Raw genomic sequence first — 9710 nt, 5'->3', positions numbered from 1 at the left:
TCTCTTCAACAGTTCCAAGGCTTTTGCCCTGCGTGGGAGACCAAAAATGGCTCTTGACATAGCAGACAGTTCCTTTCCATGGACTACAGAGCATGTGCAGGCCTTTCAAGATTTGAAGAGGGCCCTGTGTACTGTTCCAGTCCTTGGTACTCCTGACTATAGCAAACATTTTTTTCTTTTTGTACATGAGACAGACGGCTGTGCATGCGCTGTCTTGACCCAGATGTTTGGAGGTCACCAACGGCCATGTGCCTATTTTTCAGCCGCCTTAGATCCTGTTGCAAGGGCTCTCCCAGGATGCCTACGAGCGACCGCTGCGGCCGCCCTCATGGTCCGTCAGAGTGCGGGAATCGTCATGAACTCCCCCCTGACTCTGATGGTCCCCCATTCTGTAGATACCCTCCTTAATACCACCAAGACACAGTACCTCACCAGCGCACGACTCACAGGATATGAACTGACACTCTTTGCCAGCCACATCAACATCAAAAGATGCACTGTACTGAACCCCGCCACATTACTCTCACTGGATACTCAAGATGCCCGCTTAAACCCACATTACTGTATATTGAGGACAGAGGAGGAGACGAAGGGACGGGTTGACTTACAGGATACCCCGATAGCTGAACCAGAAGGTACACTGTATGTGGACGGATCATGTCTCAGAGGGCCAGATGGTAACACCTCAGCCGCCTACGCCCTCATGAGATTGGGGCAAGTAGTAGAAACAGCTCAGATTCCACAGTGCTCTGCTCAGGCAGCAGAATTAGTGGCCCTCACTGGAGCCTTTAAGATAAGCAAGGGAATAATAGTAAATATCTATACTGACAGTCAGTATGCCTTTGGGGTGGCCTACAACTTCGGGAGGTTGTGGAAAGAAAGGAATTTCCTTACTTCCCATGGGACCAAGATTCAACATGGCCCCCTAATTCACCGATTGTTAGACTCCCTGACACTCCCTAGAAAGGTGGCCATTATAAAATGTAAAGCCCATAAGAAGGTGACAGATGATGTTGGGAAAGGCAATGCGCTGGCTGACCAGATGGCCAGACAAACAGCTCTAAGGAAAAGAGAAGGAATGTATGTAGGAGGTCCCGCTAGGTGGGTGACAGTTAAGGGCATGGTTGAAAACACAGTACAAAGTGTGATTGATATTCAGTCCCATGCTACTCCTGAGGAACTAAGGGTGTGGAAGGAGCAATTAGCAAAGGAGGGAATTGATGGTTGCTGGGTCCGTACGACTATGGAAAGACAATGGATGTTACCTGACAGTCACATGCCACCGGTAGTTACGATGGCCCATGGTCCTGCTCATATTAGTGCAAAAGGGATATGCAAGCTGTTGGATCCTACGTGGTACAACTCTAAGATACCAGCATATGCTGAAAAGCTGGTTAAAACATGCATGATTTGCCTAATGTATAACCCAGGAAAAGGCACAGTTACTTCTAAAGGAGGATTCTCTCCTCCTACCTTCCCTTTTGAAGTCCTCCAAATGGATTACATCCAGATGTACAGATGTAACAATCTAAAATATGTCCTGGTGGTGGTCTGTACCTTCAGCCGATGGGTGGAGGCCTGCCCCGTCAAAGACTGCACCGCTATCACTACCGCCAAAGTGCTATTAAAAGAATACCTCCCACGATTCGGTTTGCCCCACTTGGTCTGGAGTGACAACGGGACCCACTTTACTGCCCAAATTATGGAAAATGTCTGTACAGCATTGGGTATAAAACACAAATGTCATGCAGCTAACCACCCCCAGTCAGCAGGTCTAGTAGAGGTGTAAGATGGCATCCTAAAAACTAAAATGGCCAAAATAGTAGCCGAGACAGGTGTCACTTGGGTTGATGCTCTGCCCCTATCCCTACTGTCTATAAGAACAACGGCACACACCCAGATAGGGCTATCCCCCCACGAGATCGTGTTTGGGAGGCCTGCCAATGTCTGGGGTGTCCCACGGCCTAAGAAACTGTCTGATGTTGAATATCCTGTATTAACTGATTATCTGTACAGTCTAACTAATACCTTTCGTACTCTTTATCACCAGGTGCACGAGGCCACACCTGACAAAAGTGAGGGCCCAGGACACGTTATCCAACCTGGAGAATATGTCCTGATCCGGAACTTCCAACGGACTAAGAGCCTCGAGCCCCGCTGGACACAGCCCCGTCAGGTGTTACTGGCCACCCTCACCGCTGTGAAAGTAGAAGGTCGGACGAATTGGGTTCATTCGTCTCACTGCCGGCGTGTGCCTCTGCCCCTCCCCTATGATCAGTGGGTGAGGGAAGGACAAGGAGACTCAGAAACAGAAACAGTTCCAACATTTGTCCCATTCAGCGATGCCAGACTGCATTCTACATCTACGGAAGCAGAGAGTAACAACATACTGAAAGAAGCGTGGAACCTTCCCCTAACTCTGCTCAACACCAAGAACAATTTTTTCCCGACCATACTGTTCCTACTTCCGACCGATATAACTTGCACCCCCGAAAGAAGGCTTGCCCTTGACTTCGCCAAGTGCCGATAGGCTGTAGGGCTGTGATCTTCCCAGATGAGAGTACTGCTGGTGTGTCAGACTAAGGTATGCAATAGGGCTCCTTGGCACCTGCGCCCAGTGAAGCAACCACCACAGGGGCGTAGCTAGAGCTTCTGGCACCCGGGACTATTCCTTAGATTGACGTCCATGGCAGATGGGGGTGGGAGGGGGGTGAAGGGGTGCTGGGGAGAAAGGACTGCATTTAGCACAGAATGTACCTATTACAAAGGATTGGAGCTAAGGGGTGCATCAGGAAGCTCCGCTGCCCTACAAGTGCAATACCATACAGGCTGTGCTGCATGTGCGCTGCACACTAGGTACATTTTTCATATGTGAGCCCTGGCGCGCTTTTCACTTCAAGAGATTTCAACGTACATCCTACATTGTAATTTCTATCGAGTTTTGGCTTAAAAAAGATAAAACCATAATCCAAATGATAAGAAAGCAAAATGTACTCCTTGACTATTACTTTATCGTCGTTTTTTTAACACATTGACCGGGTTGTTTCTTAGCCTTCACTTTTTTTTGAGGCAATGTTTTTGCTAAAATCAAATTTTTTAAGTGTTTTTCTGTTGAAGCCCTGGGTGTTGACCTTTAGTTGAGGAGGCAAACCAAAACATCCACTCTTCGTGACTTTGTGGACACATGCCACGAATGGTACTTGTGCCAGTTATGCCTATGGCAGACTGATGGGCAGGGGCACCTATCAGCCACATGAGACTATCACCACATAGAGAAAAGAAATGTTATAGAAACGGAATTGGTATATGTAGATCTGAGTTTGCAATTGAAGCAACCATGGCCTCATGTATTTGCTCTGGAGCCCAATGGATTGGATTCAACCTTGTAGCTTGGGTCTGTTGCGCCATCATTCCATCCCGATATCATGTACTGTATTTTAAACCTTTTTTCTAATCTCCACATTCAGTACTTTTCCCATTTCAACAAAAATCTTCCTGTCTTTTAACTTCCACACTCTCTTCACTCATCTCTCTTTCGTTCTTATTGCGACGCTATTACATGCTATTTCATTTACTCGCTCCTCAGGTGTTACTTCCCCCGTCACCAGCAATCACCTCGGTGTGACGGCCTCCAAATATTATCAGTACCCTCTGTAACAGGGGACTCTACCATACGTGCACGAGGCCCTTTGCATCCTCGCTACGCCACTGGAACATTCCGGTTTGTTTTTAAATTGCCAAAGGAGATCGCCTGTAGGCATGGGTAACCCTAATCCGGATCCCGCAAGTGTGTAAACATAATTAATATTCAAGTGATCCCACCAAAAGTGAGGTTGAGCCCACCTGGTAATTCGAGGGATACGGGGGGCGGGGGGCTTCATGATGAAGCGTGCAAAACAGAAGTCTGGGTGAGAGTCCTTTAAAAAGAATATGTGTATTTCCCTTCACCAGTCTAGGAATAGGACTAGAACATAGAGGGACATTGTGGAGTCAGTCACTCTGTAGGGTAACGTTAATCATGCTTCACTTCCCTGCCTCGTTGTGCGCTATTTTTAAAAAAAATGTCCGTAGGGCTACCGCAGCAGGGTTGACCTCGAGAAGTTATGCGCTGTACCTACCCACCACCAGGAGCACCTCTCAAACCTGTCTTCACCTACTACTAAGGAGAGGCGACGGGCTCAATTCAAAGAGTATGTTGGTGGCACTGTGTCAATCACAATCGGGCACAAATATTTCTCACAAGCAAGTCGGTCTCCTGTTTAGCTCTAACCTTTCCTGCAAACACGTCCCGTTCTATGTTGGGGTAGGGGTTCTGCAGCATATCCCCCAGTACTCCAGAGACTCCACTCAAGAGAACGCGTGGTGGCGCGGGGGCTGGCCAAAAAAGATGCCCAGGGCCGTTATTGGTAGCGCTTTCGCACGCTACAAGATTGACGGCTCGGACCCAGATACACAGTACCCCGCGCCGCACCACCACTAACCTAGGTGGTGAGTGCTGCATTTGCAAGCAGGTGTGCTTGCACTTCATACACGTTCGCAGGGCTGCTCAGCAACAGCCGCACGTGTGGGTGTGGGGGGTGGTGGGTTTAATTCACTGTCCCCAAATAATAAAGGCCACAGGCCACCAATGCTGCGCAACTGCCACCGCCCCCAAAATAGTGCCGCCTGGGACGGACCGCCCCCCCCCTCCCGCACCGCCTAGCTACGCCGCTGAACCACCAATCACAGACAGCCGCTAGAGGTCCCAAGCTTAGCACAATGGCAGCCGTCCAAAACGCCCAAATCCAGAAACAAAATGTCAGTCTCCGACATAGTAAATGCTTCATAGCCACTGTGGTGACGCTGTTTGTCTCCCTCATCCAGTCTATCCTTAGTTGGCTGTTACTAATCTACGATCCTGTTACCACACCAACTCCTACACCGACTCCTGCAGAGTACCAATTTAAAACGCTACCAGCCCATGAATTACCCCGCCGTGCAGATCTCTTCAACAACACCCTCATCCAAATGTTGCATCAGCATCCACTGATCATGAACACTTCCAACTGCTGTGATTGTGGCCTGATGCCGTATTCCATGATACACCCTGTTCCATTCTTTCCTTACCCCTTCTCCATCACTGGGTCTTGTCTTGCATGGTGGATGCTGATGTTGGAGACCTACAAGTCAATGGTACTTCCAATTCTATCCTTGGGACATTTCGGAATGACTTCTGGTTGAACAGATCTGGTAATGCCAATGCTCCTTTTTGCCCGACCAGCTCGTCCACATTGCTACTACCACCAGATGAACTCAGTGAAATGGTAGTATTCAACTCTACCACTCGACAAACATTTTCCAGATTCCGCACAAGAAGGACACTGCCTGATGAACGAGACACTGTGAATGTCATAAATGTGCAAGGTTGTGTCTGCATCCATGGCAGAGGGACAAAGAAAGTTGGTACCAGTACGTGTGATATCACAAAAGCTTTGAACTCTTCATCTCCTCCGAAGTTGGTGGCCTCCCCAACACCTATTTGATCTGTGGCACTGCTGCCTACACTTGGCTCCCCGTAACTGGTCTGGTACCTGCTATCTGGCCTTCCTCCTTCCACCAACATACTCTACCCATGGAGGTTACCACCAGCGCCGCTCACGTAGGGGTGTCATATCAGCCGAGGAAACAGCGGGCCAGAAAGCCGGGGACTTCTTTAAAGGTGTCCTTCCATTCTGGGGCCCCATGGCAAACAGTTGGGCTGTACGAGGACTGACCAGGGTCCTTGAGGCCACCATCACAGTAACAGCTGGTGCCCTCTCCAATATCACTGCAGAGCTACAGGCGGACCACCTTATAATGCTCCAAAACCGCATGGTCCTCGACGTCATCCTTGCTGATCGTGGTGGTGTATGTAAATTGATCGACTCCAGCTGCTGCGTGTACATCTGAGACAACGCACCTACAGTGCATGATGACATCCGACGTCTGCATCACCTTTCTTCCGAAATTCATTTGATGAAGGCAGCTGGTCCTTCACCGACTGGATCTGGGGTCTCCTTTCCCAGTGGGGTTGGAGGGTCCTCATCTTCCTTGCCTTGGGTGTAGCTGTCCTGGTCTCCTGCTGTTTGTGCTTTCAGTGCCTGCCAGTGCTCTGTACAATGTGTGTCCAGACCATCAAGCCTCCACCCTCTAACATTCACAACACCAATATAATGATGATGATGCTCCAACAAGAAACAGATGGTCTTATGAACATTGACATTTCTTAAAAGTATTTGCTACTTAATGTCAAAAGGAGGGTCTGAGGTAAAGTGTTTTTCTGATCAGCATCATCTGTACCGGGACTCCATTGTTTTTTCATTGCCATCTCGTGTCAAACACTTACACACGACCCACCTGGTAATTTCTGCTGATGCCTGAGGAAAATCTAAACTGACACGCTAAAAACCATCTTGCAGCCTGCATTTCTGCCCAGGAACTGTCGCACACCCAACCTCCTGTTCTTTGCAGCTCAACAGAAAGCCATGAGACACCCAAGCCCTGTGTAAACAAGCTTGTTTTCCATCTCCTGCTCCCAGCCTGGTAAACATCCTTGACACCGTGATCAGGTTATCTAGACAATAGTCTGACTGCTGGGCCCTGATCAGGGTGAATAAACAATGACTTGAAGGACCGAGTTTTGATCAAAGCAATTGAACAATGACCTGAAAAACTGAGCCTTGATCAAAGCTGAGTGAACAATGATCTGTGTACCAAGCCTTGACCAGGTCACTAACTACAAACATTGTCTGGATCTGGTTATCAACTGTAAACACTGCCCTGATTAAACAATGGTCTGACAGCCAAAAGACTGGGATGAAAAATGTATAAAAGGCTTGTAAGCTGCAGAGTGAAGTAGCAGCCTCCTGGGTTTTGTCTCTGACTAGCTTGGGAGTGTGTTCCATAGCCCGGGCTATTGAAATAAATCTGGGTTCCTCCTGCAGACGAAGGCTCCTCTGTCTCCTTTTACTAAGTATGGAAGGTATGGAAGATTTGTGCGGTTCCCCCGCCGCCGAGACCCAGTAAGTGGGTTATCCCGGTTCTTCACCAGGCAGGTTCTTGCTGGGTCCTTCCATGACTCACACTATCCTTTCGATGCACCTCACTCCCTTCAGACTGAACTCGATCCCCAACATTGACCCTCTCCTTCTACAAAGTCAGAAATATCGATCACCCAATAATACAGTATAGTACTTTCTTCACTTGCAATGGCTCTGAAAATCTTGCTAACCCCATGTCTTCTGTACGCCCCCTCCCTTACATGCACCCATTCTCCTTCTACATATTTCTCCATGATTTAATTCTAGGCCCAGGGCTGGTCCTAGAACTTTTGGGGCCCCGGGCAAAATGGTAGATGTGAGGCCCCTCTAATTTGCATGTATCACATCACAAGAAGTGACCACAGAAAGTGACATTGCGGGACTATTGATCTTATTTGGCATCACTGAAGAGACCTAACGTGGATATCAGTAACAATGACAAAAAGATAAATATACAAATGAAATAATTTGTCACATGGGATGGAAAAGCTAGTTCCACGTCTTAGAAAAATTGATGTTTTTTCACTCAATGTTAACTGATCGTTTCCAGATGAGTGCTTGATAGAAATTCCAGTTCTGTCTCATAAAGGGGGGAGATCCTGTTGAGGTAATGAGGGGCGAGATGATTCAAAATATAAAATTACACAAAAACAAACCTCGCACATTTCTAAAGTCTCCCTTACCATTTTGTGTCATTATGCTGCCACCTTAGGATGACATTAATACTAAGTAATTTCTTTTAACGTAAATCTTCTCACCAGTATACCACACGCACATGCTAAGAGTCGTAGGACAATCTTTTTTGTGTGTGGGCTCTTTACTTGCCAGAATTATGTTGAGTGCAAAAACACAACACATATAATACAAATTTACAAGACACCATTGCGAACAAATTAAGATTGTACATAAATAAAAAAAAGACCTAGAACAACCGAGACCACTACTAAACCATACATTGACTTGAAGGTATGCTGCAGATGTAAGTTTTTTTTTTAAATCAACGTTTTTGATTTGGTGTTAGAAATGCAAGTGGCCGGCTTTAGCGCTGGTGGAGCCCTATGCAACAATGTTTGTTAATGCCCCTAATTACTTCCTCTGCCACGGATTCCCTCACTACCACCCTTTAACAGTGCCCCTCGAGTCTCCATAACCACATTCTCACTGAGATGCATTTAATTTGATTTACAGCGCTACTGATACCAGTGTAGGGTGTCAGAGAAATGTATATCACACACATTATACAGAGACAATCTCTCATAAATGTCTCAATCACTGTATAGGAAATGTTACATAAGACAAAGGACTGCAAGGTGTAGGAGTCATCAGACAATCATGTTACTAGGCATTATAGTTTATTAGTGATTGGTCTGGATAAACACAAACTCTGAATTTAGAACGTAATACCATGGTTGGAGGTTCTCTTTAATAGCCATAATTGAATTCTATCCAAATGAACCCTTTTTGCAACATTAAGATAACCAAAGACTGGGGGAAAAAACATAATCCTCCAATTTATACCTTGAAGTTTGCATGCAGCTCTTAGATGACGGTTAATAGCTCACTGTTCAATGTTAGGATTTTTACTTATTAACTGACTTATTTACAATATGTGCACTTTGTGATCTGCATGGTTCATGTTCTTTACAGCAGGCACATTAATACTCTGCTCTACCTTTCCATGAGTCAAAACTTCCACTAGACTAAACTTCGATCTCTCTCAAGGAGGAACATTAATCACTGGAGTTATCATGACATTTTTATTGTTGCCGAAAATTGCTGGAGGCCAGGAAGGAGGCAGCAAGTGCTTTTACAAACATAATATACTTGCAAAGATGACGCCCCCACCCGAAGTGCGCGCTCAGTGCGAAGTCACCGGTCCCACCGCCCTAGAGCCTCCCTGCTCAAGGGTCCTGTGACCTCAATGACCGGGTCCCTGACCATCTAGGGCATCGGAACTCACAAACTTTCTCTGGGGGGGGGCAAATTTACAGTGTGGTTTTTGGCCGAGGGCCGCACCGGTGGGGGCGGGGTCAGAGGGGGAAAGCAAAAAAAAATTGTGACCATGAGGTTTCACACAGGTCCCTGCAGCAGATGCCTTTGTCCACTGAGCCACCAGACCAGCATACCCACATCTCTTTCTCTCTCTCCCTCTTTCTCCCTTCCTCCCTCTCCCTCCCTCTATCTCCCTCCATCCCTGTCTCTCTCCCTCCTTGTCTCTCTCCCTCTGTCTTTCTCCCTCCTTTTCTCTTTCTCTTTCCCTCTATCTCTCTCCCTCTGTCTCCCTCCCTCTATCTCCCTCCATCCCTGTCTCTCTCCCTCATTGTCTCTCTCCCTCTGTATTTCTCCCTCCTTGTCTCTCTCCCTCTGTCTTTCTCCCTCCTTATCTCTCTCCTTCCCTCTGTCTCTCTCCCTCTGTCTCTCTCCGTCTGTCTCTCTCCGTCTGTCTCTCTCCGTCTGTCACCCTGCCTTTGTCACCCTGCCTCTGTCACCCTGCCTCTGCCCCATCTCATAAAAACAAAAGTAGTGCTTCACTGGCAAACTCTTTAAAGTGGCGCTAATGTGCTTTGGGTTTGAATAAAATCAATGTTGCCACTTTTTCCGATCCACACTGTCTTGCTTTAGTTATTTTTCAATGGTAACAACATACGGCTG

This window comes from Lissotriton vulgaris, chromosome 2_1 (assembly GCF_964263255.1).
Source record: "Lissotriton vulgaris chromosome 2_1, aLisVul1.2, whole genome shotgun sequence".
Lineage (NCBI taxonomy): Eukaryota > Metazoa > Chordata > Amphibia > Caudata > Salamandridae > Lissotriton > Lissotriton vulgaris.
Note: the sequence above shows the minus strand (reverse complement) of the source record.